This window comes from Canis aureus, chromosome 31 (genome assembly GCF_053574225.1).
Source record: "Canis aureus isolate CA01 chromosome 31, VMU_Caureus_v.1.0, whole genome shotgun sequence".
Classification (NCBI taxonomy): Eukaryota; Metazoa; Chordata; class Mammalia; order Carnivora; family Canidae; genus Canis; species Canis aureus.
Window position 1 is genome coordinate 42,971,943 of NC_135641.1, and position 13,247 is coordinate 42,985,189.

General features: G+C 38.1%; 1 long non-coding RNA gene across 1 annotated transcript in view; it reads left to right on the top strand.

The window, feature by feature from the left end:
* The window catches only part of LOC144302727 (uncharacterized), an 85,660-nt gene extending 78,102 nt beyond the window's left edge, over positions 1-7,558 (top strand). Inside the window, exon 5 of the long non-coding RNA XR_013369755.1 lies at positions 7,416-7,558. This is a non-coding gene — a long non-coding RNA (uncharacterized LOC144302727). The remainder of the gene's footprint in view (positions 1-7,415) is intronic.
* Positions 7,559-13,247: the final 5,689 nt, after the last annotated feature.

Consider the following 13,247-nt stretch of genomic DNA (forward strand, 5'->3'; position numbering starts at 1 on the left):
TGGTTAAGCAGTTAGTAAGCACCAGCTGTTTCCCAGGACAAAGCACTGTGCTTAATAATAAAGGAACTAAAAAAACAAAAAACAAAAACAAAAACAAACCTAAAAAAATAAAATAAAATAAAATAAATAAATAAAATAAAATAAAATAGGGATCCCTGGGTGGCGCAGCGGTTTGGCGCCTGCCTTTGGCCCAGGGCCTGATCCTGGAGACCCGGGATTGAATCCCACGTCGGGCTCCCGGTGCATGGAGCCTGCTTCTCCCTCTGCCTGTGTCTCTGCCTCTCTTTCTCTCTCTGTGTGTGACTATCATAAATAAAAATTTAAAAAAAAAGATTTAAAAAAAAATAAAATATAAAATAAAATAAAATAAAATAAAATAAAATAAAATAAAATAAAATAAAGGAACTACAGATAAGGAAGACACAACGTCCACCCGAAAAAAGTTTACAATCTCATCAGTGACATAAGACAACATAGCAAACAGTGATAAATAAGTGGCAGGATATGAAAAGTGTCATATGCTGACAAAAAGTCAAGTGCTTACAACCTACTGAGCTTCTATTTTTAAAGGACATTTGATGCAACTCAGGTATGTTGGATTCAGGTCCCAGTAACCGCCACTAACTAGTTGTTTGCCGTTTGCTTACTCACAACTTTTCTGGGCCTCCTCATCCATGCAAGGATAGGTTGCATTAAATGTTAACATTTTTCCTTCCAGTTCTTTCCTAAGCTTCAATATTTTACGTCAGGGAAGGACAGGAATCAGTGTACATTATAACGAATAAAGGAAGCTATGGTGAAAATATAGATGTTCTTGAAGACACAGCAATGGATCTTAACTGGTGCAGACTAGTTAGGCAAATTTTCTAAGAGGAACAGAATAGGTTGGCTACATATATAAGAAAGAAGTCTCTTCTCCCTGAAGACACTGTTAAAGAAGAAGTAGTAAGCAGTTCTGTGATGTGCTCTGCTTCACCAAGTTTGAAAATAGAGGATCTGGTGAGGGATAACTCTCCCTGGATCTTCTAGAGCACGCGACCGGCACCAAGCACTAGGAGGTGTTTAAGCACACCAAGGTGCCTAGTGTACAATGCCTTAGTGGCATGAGGAGGCCAGAAAAGAAAACAACCCCTTGTTCCCTCCTCCTGAGAGTGATCCTAGAAACACCACGACCTGAGCCCAGTCTTTCTGCACATTGTGGTGTCTTCAGCATCTGAGCATAAGGATGGGTTGAGGTAAAAAATGAAGTCAACCCCCGCAAGCCTGGCTGTGGGAATATGCCCAAGGGGAGCAGCACACCATCCTCTTAAATGACTCAAGGGCATTTCCGGAACAATCTAGGAAGATTGCTTTGTGAAAGATTAATTACCTGAGGGATCATGTTAAAGAGCTGTTGGCTAACAGGATCATTACTGAATCATAGCCCATGTGCCTCTCCAATTTGGGTAGTGAGAAAGGAGTCTGGAAAAAAATGAGTGTGTGAATGATCATACTGTTAATAGCTGAACTAAGAGTGATCAATAGACTACTTGGAAAGAACGCCTAGAGTTCACCTTGTTAGATTTGCCGAATGGGTAGTACCTGATCGCAGTTCCAGCTGACGCAGATGAAGAGAGGAGGGAGCACTTTTAGCTGCAGAGAAAGGTTTCACCCATCTGCAATGATGCCTCAGGGTCTCTCAGGAGGCCCTGCTGTCAACATTTAATAGAAAAGGTTGTTTGTGACAAGAACTAGCTTCAGGCATGTTCTTCTCTTGATCAGAAACATCTATGTTTCTTGAGGGTAAGAGGTGAATTACTTCTCAGCTTCTGTTAGCAAAGGCCCCAACTCAAGGAGCGGTTGCTGTTCCTGTCCCACCCATCTATCTTCTCAGTGCTCCCCTCTAAGCTGAAGGCTGCTTACTCTGAACACGTACAGCTCCCTACTGGAGGGCTGCTTTCCCCACCTGCCCTGGCTTGTAGCACAATAGGCTGGCTATCAAGGCAGGACAAAAATGATTTAAAAAATTAATTTCCTTAGAAGTTTTCCAATAAAGAAAACTTATCCCTCTCGAGATAATTCTATGTATGGGCTGCACAAAGTTCCCCAAGGGAATTAAGCTCCAGTTGCCAACAGTTGTTGGTTGATAATTTACTCTCCATTGGCCTCCTCTCTATTGGCCTCCTCTCCTCTATTGGACTTCCCTACTCCCCTGTGGGTGTTTCCTGGGACCACCTTCCTATTGAACCTCTAATTTTGTCTCAGTGTTTGCTGCTGGGGGGATCCAAACAGAGAAACTCAATAACAAACCAATCTCAAAATATTTTTGCTCCTGGTTGTACCTAAAGATTTGGAAAACAAACATATATACACTTCTACATTAACACAAAGACTTCCATCTTTTTTCACTCTGTGGCCCAAAATAGGAAGGGAGATCAGGAAAAGTCTATAATTTCAGGACACAACTCACATCTTACCTATCTGGTCATCTGAGCATCCTAACTGAGGGAAAATGGGGACTAGAAGCTCAAGTTTGCAGCCTCTAGTTCCTTTAAAACTTGCTACTCAACATTTTGTCCCCAATGTTACTCTGGACCTTGTTAGAAAAGCAAAATGTCAGATCCTGCTGGGACCTACTGACTAGGAACTGACATTTTTTAAAAAATAAGATCTCCAGATGATTCATATGCACATTATAGTTTGGGTGTCACTGCCCTCAGATATAAGATTTTTGGTCTTTTAAGAGAAAGGAAGAAGTATTTCCATCAGCAGATCTTAGCAGCTGTAGGTCTCTGCTTAGTCATATAGTGTATTACTGCTGCATCAAGTAACCCAAAGAGGCATCCTACAATTTCCCTTTATATGGAATTACCTGGATATAGATGAGATTTTACCATTTGCCAGCAGGTGTAACAAGCTGTCAGGTGTAACAATGCCCTCCGGCCAAAGACCCAAGAAGAAGTAATTGAACAAGTTGGGTTTATTATTGGTTGCCTGAAGAGAGAACACGCATCATGAGGAATCCTGGGGCGTCTAAGTTAGAGGATGCCAGAAAGGAATTTTTAAAGGATTTGGATTTTGGTTGAGTGATTTTGGACAAGGTCCAAGGAAGTAGGGCTTTGCTGTGAATTGTGTGCTGTCAGAAAGAAGGGATAATTCTGTAATTGGGTATCTCAATAAATTTTATCAATAGGACAGACTAAAGTGAGGCTAACGCTATAATTGGAAAAACCATACAGTGAGAGTGAAACAGAAGATATGAATCTTCTTTTTCCTTTGTAGGTCTCAGACCCCCTATGCCACATTTTATCACTTCAATTTAGATTAAAGATATATACTATTTGTACAATGTGGCCTTTAAACAAACCAACTACTCCCTTGAATGTTCAACCCAAGAAATAGCAATGAGTCTACAGAAAAAAAAAAAAAGGTTTTATTTGACTTATTGAAAGATTATATCATTCAATCATTTATTGAAAAACAGTTCTCACTGTTCGGCAACCACGAACCACACTGTATTTTCCTGTTGCCTAGAGATACATGATGAAGAAGACAGATCATGTCCCTACTCTAACAGAGCATGTACATAATGGAGAGGAGCAGACAATAAACACATAAGATAAAATTTCAAGTAATGAAAGTGCTATGAGTAAAATGAACCATAGTGGGGTCGAGAAAAATGAGAAAAATGAGAAGGGGCTGCCTTATTTAACTTAGTTGGGGACAAGTCCTTGAGGATATGACACTACAGCAGAGGCCTGAATGATATGTGAACAAGCCAGCCAAGTCCAGGTCTGAGGGAAGAAGAGTCCTCAGGGCAGAGAGAACAGACAATGGAAAGTTCCTGAGTTTGTCACAAAATGGATGTTTTCTAGTAATAAAAGGCATTGTGGCAAGAATGTTATGAATCAGGAAGAGAGTGGTACAAAAAATAGGCCAAAGGTAGAGAGATGATGCCTACAATTTTGTTCGCAATTTCTGAACCTGATAAGTTCGAGATGCCTAATAAACAGTTGGATGAAGTTGAATAATTGAGTTTGGGATTTGAGTAGAGAATTCAGACCAGAGATATAAATTTGGGAATCATCAGCTAAATTGTATGCTCCGTTGTTCAATCCTGACTTCTGCTTAGGCTTGGTCTTCAGTATATAAATTCTAGAAACCAGGTATAGCAACTGGTAGTAGAGAAGATAAAATAATGGGAAACTACTGCTGTAGACCTAAGTAGATATCCTTGGAATGAAGCAAAAAAATTGAGGTCTTTCTTTTTTTTTTTTTTAGGATTTTATTTATTTATTCATGAGAGACACAGAGAGGCAGAGACACAGGCAGAGGGAGAAGCAGGCTCCATGCAGGGATCCCGACATGGGACTCGATCCCGGGTCTCCAGGATCACGCCCTGGGCTGAAGGTGGGGCTAAACCTCTGAGCCACCCGGGCTGCCCCCCAAAATTGTGAGGTCTTTGAAATGTTTTTCAGGTAGCATTGGGAGAGGAAGCCTTCTAGTTAACAAAATGTTGAAGAATAGCATCCTCAATCTCTGGTTAAGGTGGAGAGTGGCTGAAACTAGAGGATGGAAGACACAGTTCTCAGAGGGCAGCAGGATTGGGGCGGGGGGGAGGTGAAAGGAGAAGGACTCTTGGGTATTATCAGGCCGGGTACTGAGATAACACCCCTATGCACTGACAGGGATGAGTGAGCTAAATATAGTACAAACTGTAATGGAGGAAATAATTGCTTAATACTGGAGCAATTAGCCTGAAAGTGTAGTAGGGGTCCTAAGTGTCTTCAGATTTGGGGACTTTGTTTATGTTATCTCATTAATATGTTCTATCTGTCTTTCTGGTATGTCTGCTAGTTGGGTCTTGCTCTTCCTGGACTGATACTTGAATTCCTTATTCTAATTCTCTTACTTTCTGTTTTTTGTGTTTTTGTTTTGTTTTGTTTTGTTTTTGTTTGGTTTGGTTTGGTTTGTTTTTTGTTTTTTGTTTTTTGTTTTTTTGTTTTTGTTTTTTTTTTTTTTGTTTTTTGGTATTTTCCACCTATTATACTACTTTTCTGAAAAAATCTTTTAAAGTACATATAAATCACATATGTAATTTTTAAATTTTTGTGTATGAACAGGAAAGTTGAAAAAGATGGTTGTATTTAGGAATATAATGAGGTACTGTTCTGTGCCTATTTTTAAAATATTTTATTTATTCATTTGTTTATTTGAGGGCTGAGGAGGAACAGAGGGAGAGGGACAAGCAGACTCCAATCTGAACACAGAGCCCAAAGCAGGGCTCAATCTCATGATCCTAAGATCGTGACCTGAGCTGAAATCAAGAGCCGGGCACTTACCCAGCTGAGCCACTCAGGCACCGCCTGCCCTGTACATTTTTACCATGTGAATGGTAAAAAACTTACTTCCCTTTTTTTCCAATAAATGTTTTAAAAGTCGGGATCCTTGGGTGGCGCAGCGGTTGGGCGCCTGCCTTTGGCCCAGGGCGCGATCCTGGAGACCCGGGATCGAATCCCACGTCGGGCTCCCGGTGCATGGAGCCTGCTTCTCCCTCTGCCTGTGTCTCTGCCTCTCTCTCTTTCTCTCTCTGTGACTATCATAAATAAATAAAAATTTAAAAAAAAAAATGTTTTAAAAGTCAAAGAGACTGGCAAGTGCATAGTGAGGAATGGATACAAAACTCCTACTGTTTGGTCAAAAAGTTCTACTTTCAGGAAATAATTTAAAGAAATAATCAGAAATACAGATGGAGTTTTTATACACAGATACTCAGTATGACATTATTCATTCAGCATATTCATTAAGCTAATTTCTTTTTTGCCCACTAAGTTTCAAGTGTTATTTTTAGCTGGATTGCAGAATAGAAAAAGCATCTGCCCTCCAGAATATTATATTCTTGTCTTATTTAAAATATGTAAAACTGTAGAAACAGTCTTAATTTTCTATAACATAGAAATAGATAAATTATACCCATGTGATGAAATGCTGGGTGGCTATTAAAAATAAAGTTTACTTACATGTAATAACTTAGGAAGTTCACCAAGATATATTATGAAGGGTCTGAATTGCTCTCCAAAGCTGAGCATGTGGTTTTCCAAATACACTATCTGGCATACAAATGAATATCTTTAAATATAAATATGTATTTTGTCATCTTTGGGTGGTTAAAATATAGTAATTTTTATTTTGTTAGTTATATATTCTGTCTTTTTAAAACACCACTACCAGGTATTGTGTCTATAATCAATAAATGCATGTTAACAAATGTTAACAGTAAATAAGTAATATTACTAATATTTTAAAGCATTACTAATAAATGCTTCCTTCTGGTTATAAATGAAAAGTCTAATATTAACCTGGACAGGAACTAATATTCACAATGACTTTGAGAGAACTTCTCTAAAGCATTCAGACCATTTTGGGGAGAGGTCTTCTTTCTTTGTGTTCTTACCAGCATCTTTCTCCACAGGTGAATAATGGGTGTATGTTTTAATACTTGCCCATCCTCGGGATCCCTGGGTGGCGCAGCGGTTTGGCGCCTGCTTTTGGCCCAGGGCGCGATCCTGGAGACCCGGGATCGAATCCCACATCGGGCTCCTGGTGCATGGAGCCTGCTTCTCCCTCTGCCTGTGTCTCTGCCTCTCTCTCTCTCTCTCTCTCTCTGTGTGATTATCATAAATAACTAAAAAAAAAAAAATACTTGTCCATCCTCTCTGTTATAACTCAAGAAGAAAATCTAGGAGTATTTCCTTTTTTTACTTGGGACTCCTTATAGGTTAAAAACAGAAAAGGAAAATAAAAATCTCTGCCATCTCACATAAAAAATGTTTATGGTTAGATTTTTGAAATGATGACAAAATACAATGACTTACATATGATGGGGGCAATGAGAAGCCTGAAATAATAATCTTAATTTTAATAATAACTATAATGAATTAGGTTCTAAACATATTCTAGGATTTGTGCCTTGTCCATTACATGCATCGCTATTTCTTCTTTTTCTTCCCCCAATTTTTATTTAATTTCTAGTTAGTTAACACATAGTGTAATATTGGTTTCGGGAGTAGAATTTATTGATGCATCACCTACAAATCACACCTAGTGCTCGTCATAACAAGAATTCTCCTTAATACCCATCACCCATGTAACATCCCCCACCTGCTTCCCTCCATAAACCCTCAGTTCTCAATTGCTAAGAGTCTCCCATGATGTGCTTCCCTCTTTCTTTGTTTCGCCCTTTCCATATGTTCATCTGTTTTGTTTCTTAACTTCCAAATAGGCATTAAATCATAGGGTATTTGTCTTGCTCTGACTGACTTATTTCACTTAGCATATATTTCACTTATTTCACTTAGCATAATACACTCTAGCACCATCCTCATCGTTTGTTGCAAATGGCAAGATTTCGTGCTTTTTTTTTTTTTTCTTTTTAGAGGGTGAGGAAGGGGCAGAGGAAGAGAGAGAATCTTAAGAAGGCTCCACATCCAGCATGGAACCTGATGCTGGGCTGGATCTCACAGTCCTGAGATCATGGCCTTAGTTCAAATCAAGAGTCGGACACTTAACATCTGAGCCACCCAGGTACTCTAAGGTTTCATTTTTTTTTTTGATGAATGAGTAATATTCCATTATGTATATAGGCCACTTCTTTATTCATTCATCAGTTGATGGACATCTGGGCTTTCTCTGTAGCTTGGCTATTGTTGGTAAAGCTACTATAAACACTGGGGTATATGCACCCCTTAGAATCTTATTTTTGTATCTTTTGAGTAAATACCTAGTAGTACAATTGCTGGGTTATAGGGTAGGTCTATTTTTAAATTTTTAATGAACCTCCATGCTGTTTTCAAGAATAGCTGCACCGGTTTTCATTCCCACCTGCAGTGTAACAAGGCTCCCCTTTCTCCACAGCCTTGCCAACATCGTTGTTTCCCGACTTGTTAATTTTAGCCATTCTGACAGGTGTGAGGTGGTATCTCATCATGGTTTTGATTTGTATTCCCCTGGTAATGAGTGATGTTGAGCATGTATTCACGTGTCTGTTGGCCATCTGGGTGTCTTCTTTGGAAAAAATGTTTATTCATGTCTTCTGCCCATTTCTTACCCGGATTATTTGGTTTTGGGGTGTTGAGTTTGATAAGCTCTTCATAGATTTTGGATACTAACCCTTTATCAGATATGTCTTTCACAAATATCTTCTCCTATTTCATCAGTTGTCTATTAGTTTTGTTGACTGTTTCCTTCACTGTGCAAAAGCTTTTTATCTTCATGAAGTCCCAATAGTTCATTTTTGCTTTTGTTTCCCTTGCCTCTTGGTGACATGTCTAGTAAGAAGTTGGTATGGCCGAGATCAAAGCAATTGCTTCCTGTGTTCTCCTCAAGGATTATTACAGTTTCAAGTGTCACATTTAGGCCTTTCATCCACTTTGAATTTATTTTTGTGGATGGTGTAAGAAAGTGGTCCAGTTTCATTCTTCTGCATGTGGCTGTGCAGTTTTCTCAACACCATTCATTGAAGAGATCTTTTTCCCGTTGAGTATTTTTTTTCCTACTTTGTCTAAAATTAGTTGACCATATAGTTGTGGGTCCATTTCTGGGTTTTCTATTCTGTTCCATTGATCTATGTGTCTGTTTGTGTGCCAGTACCATACTGTCTCCATGACTATGGCTTTGTAACATAGCATGAAGCCCAGAATCATGATGCCTCCAGGTTTGCTTTGTTTTTTCAGGACAGCTTTGGCTATTCAGATCTTTTGTGGCATTGTTATTTTTTGAGCCTTCAAGAAATTTGTTACACAGGAATGACGATGTTCTACCATTCTATGGATGAAAAAAAGGTACAGTGGTTTTTAATGTCTAGCTAGTCAGTCGTAGAACCCAGATCCAAATCAAGGTCTGTCTTACTCCAGAACCAATGGTTGCAGCCCTTCTGCTTTTGTGCACATGTGAGGTAATTCAAAGCCCAAGCTTTTGAGGTTGCTAATTATAAATTGCTTTTAAAAAAGAAGATAATACTCTTCCAGAGGAGAAAAATCATAAGTTCTCTTCTCCTGACTTTTTACCTAAGGGAGGTTCTGACTGAAACTACTGGATATGTTAAGACCCTATATGGCCAATGTTGGGTTCCCAGTTCCAATATCCCAGTTTACAGAAGACTGCTACTACACACACTAACTAGCGTTGCCAGGCTGCGAATCCCACAGTCTCTGCCCAATTGAGTCGTTTCAGTATCTACAAGACTCATCATCACTAGATCCAAGAATATGTAATTAGTAACCAACTCAATAAAAGATGGAGGAAACAAGCCTGATTAAGTGGAAAAATCAGGGAGCAGGCAATCCCCTCGAGCAGGGAGTCAGGATTCAGAAACAACCCCAGGGAAAGCACAGTGTTTATTTTTATTTATTTGTTCCCCAAGTTGTTGCATAAAAGAACTTACAGAGCACAATATATAGACATATATACACACATATATATTCATGCACACACATGGCACACATACACTGACAAGATTAGAGAAATTAGATGCAAATCAGAGTAAGCCAACCATTTCAAGTATTTTTTTTTTTTCATTTATTTGAGAGAAAGAGCACAAGTGTGGGGGCGGGCAGAGGTAGAGGAAGAGGGAGAAACAGACTCCCCACCAAGCAGGGAGCCAGTTGCTGGGCTCCGTCTTGACCCCAGGGTCAAGACCTGAGCCAAAGACAGACACAAAACCAACTGAGTCACCCAGGTGCCCCGAGCCAACCATTTCAATCTATAAAATTCAAATAACCATTAAAAAGACTGTCCAATGTAGGTGAGGGCCTAGAGACAGCGCATCCAGAGCATTTTCCTACAGACTGGTGGGTAGAGGAATCTAAGGACCCTTCTATGGCAAATGATGGAGAAGTATGAGCTACTCTCTACCTTGAAACTTGGTCTGAAACCTTGGGAGTCCTTGAAATCCGACACTGGGCCCTGAACACAGAGGGCAGGGAGAGACTGAAGAAGGAAGCAGACCACTACAGATTAGTAGGCTGCAGATTTCAGAAGCAAAACAAGGGACCTGACAGACAAGGCCTCTCCTGCGTGGCCATAAGTCCTGTAAATCTCCGTGCCCGCCAGCCAGAATCTGGAATGTTTATAGAGGCCTTAAGTGGGTTCAGCAACACATCGCTCTCTCAAAGCAGCGTCCTTGAAAACTGCTTGAGCCCTAGAAACAGCAGGGGCAGTTCGTTCCAAGAACAGCTGCAGTGTGGACCTTCCCTCTGCCTCCCAGGGTTCAGCTCCCGGGTCAACTCGCAGTCACTTCACATCCTCTCCACAACCTCCTCTAGCAGCTACTTAACCACTAATAAAGCTCCATTTTCTCATCTGCTCAGGGAAGGTAAGAATAACTACCTTAAAAGTGTACCGTGTACATTGCAAAAGATAACGCATTAGGGGTGCCTGGGTGGCTCAGTTGGCTGAGTTGCCGACTCGTTATTTTGGCTCAGGTCATGATTTAGGGTCATCAGATGGGGCTCTGCACTCCTCACGGAGCCTGTTTGAGATTCTCTCTCTCCCTCTCCCTCTCTGTATTTTTCTTTCTCTCTTGCTAAAAAAAGAATAAGATGATGCATTAAGCATACCTAAATACCGCCTGGGACTGTGTAAGTCCTCAATATTTGAAGAAACTTCTTCAGACCTCCGGAAGCATTATCTATGAATGTTTAGTCTTTTGGACTAATAAAGCTAAAAATATAATGACAAATAAAAAAATATAATATTTCTTAAATGACGATACAAACCAGTCATCTCTCTCTCCAGGCTGGATTACTACAACTATGACAATTAACATACTTGTGCTACACAATCTTAACAAATATAAACAAACAAACAAACAAAAACCCCAGTAACTCTCAAACTTATATTAACATAAGAATCTCCTAGATAGTTTGTTCAACCGATAAAGTCTTAGGTAACATGCAGAAGCTTGCATTTTGAGAAACACTAGCATAAAGGTCTCATTTTCTTGTAACAACTATAGTGAAATGATAAATGTAATTGTTCTACATGGGCTGATGCTATCTCTGTTGTAAATAGTTTGGAGCTGATAATAAAATGACAATTCTTTTCTTTGCCATTCTATACTTCAGAGCTTTCGTGAATTTGGATAAATCTTTAATAAATAACATCAATGAGTGAAATTTTACTATTGACCCAAATTCTGTGTTAACTATTTATTACCTTAAGTATTTCATAATTATAATTTCAAGGGGTGTGAACTTGTGGTTTATATAACTGATGTATTAGTAGCTTAGAAAGTAATATTCATTCCCAACTCTCTTAAAGTGTTGTTCTGCTGTGAAAGCAGATTTATTGTTTTTTGGTTGTTATATAAATACATGATCATTGTAAAATAGTTGAGTAGTATATAAAAGGCTAAAGAAAAAATTAAACATCACCTAAAACCCCCAGCCTGAGGTAAAAACCATTAGTCATTTAGCCACTGTGTATTAACGTATTTCTTTATGAATATAAACCTACACACATCCATAAGTAGTTATGTGCATATATTTGTAAACATACATATATAATTTTATATAAAAGACATATTATCATAGATGCTCTTTTATCTTCAAGTTTCCATAAAGCTGTCTTTTGTGGGGTTTCTTTGCTTGTCTCTCTTCTTCCCCTCTACTCCCCTATTCCATTTCTATGCACCCCCAGTATTACATCTCTCCCCCACCATGTAACCAATTCATAATGTAATGTAATATTTAGCCTTCTCATAAAAGCATGTAGGCAAATGTACCTACCATAGCTTATCTCACAAAATTTTAATCATCTTATGTGCAACTCTTGAATCTTTCTCTTTGCATTCTCTTGAATCCTAATCCAACACTCAGTAGTTATTGGGCAAATCATTCTGTTCCTGAGTCCTCAACTGTAAAATGGGGATAATTATGGTATCTAATTCCTTGGGTTGTTATTAGGTATAATAAATACATACAGAGTGCTTAGAAGAGTACATTATTCAAAATAAGCTCTATAAAAGCCTTAACTTCTATTATTTGCAATAGTTGCAAAATATTACTTCATGGCATAGATGCTCCAAATGTTTTCAAGCAGAAAACCTCTAATGAAATCATGGATCTAGGCAATGATCATCAAAGGATGCTGATACTTTTGGGTAAAGAGTAGGTTGGTCATCACGTAGACCATAATTGAACTAATTAATCAATGTTAACGTGAAAAATGGCATAACTAGATATTATATGCTTGCAAATGTGATGCAAAGGAAGTATTTAGCACCACCTATGACTTATTTCTATCTAAACAATTTAACTAGACCCTGGAGACCTTAAGTATCTAATGACTGACTAGTTTTCAAAAAAGGGAGGAATTAAATAGTATGTTAAATAAAACATACTAGGAAACAAAGAACTAAATCAAGAATGTAGAAAATGCTACAACATAACCAAATTCTTTCAACAAATACATTGCATGAAGAAACCAGAGGGAGAGAAATCTCATAGGTTAAAAGAAACTTGAGAAATACACTGACAAAATGTAGTGTGTAGATCTTGTTTGGATTCTGATTCAAATACACCGATTGTTAAAAAAAAAAAAAAAAAAAAGTGCTTTTGAATCAAAGAGGAGATTTGAACACCAAGTAGGTATTAGATATTAAATAACTACTATTAATTTTCCTAGATATAGCAATGTTGTGGTGGTTACTTTTTAAAAAGAATTCTTGTTTGAAGTGTTCATGGGTGAAATGACATAATACTGGGATATGTTTCGATATTCCAAGAAGAAAAAAGTGAAGGGATAGATACATAAAGTAAAATTGGAAAAAATGTTGATAATTGTTTGATATGATTTATGAATTTGTAGGGATTCATTATATGATGCCATCTACTATTTTACTTCACATTTTCCATACTAAGAGGTTTTCTCTTTAAAATTGTGTTCAAACATACCCATATCAAGGGACATTTACTTGCTTCTGTTTTTTTAACATAAGCAGTATATATATATATATATATATAACAGTATATATATATATAACAGCAGTATATATATATATATATATATAACACAGTATATATATATATATATATACTGTGTTACATACTAATGCTTTCTTTCAGTTCTACAGAAGAGATTTCAAAAAGTAGGGTTGCTAGATCAAAGGTGTATATACATTTTTTAAATTTAACATCTATTGCCATATTTCTTTCCAAAAAATTTGTAACCTTTTACATTTCCATCAGCAAGGTATGTAGCTTTATCCT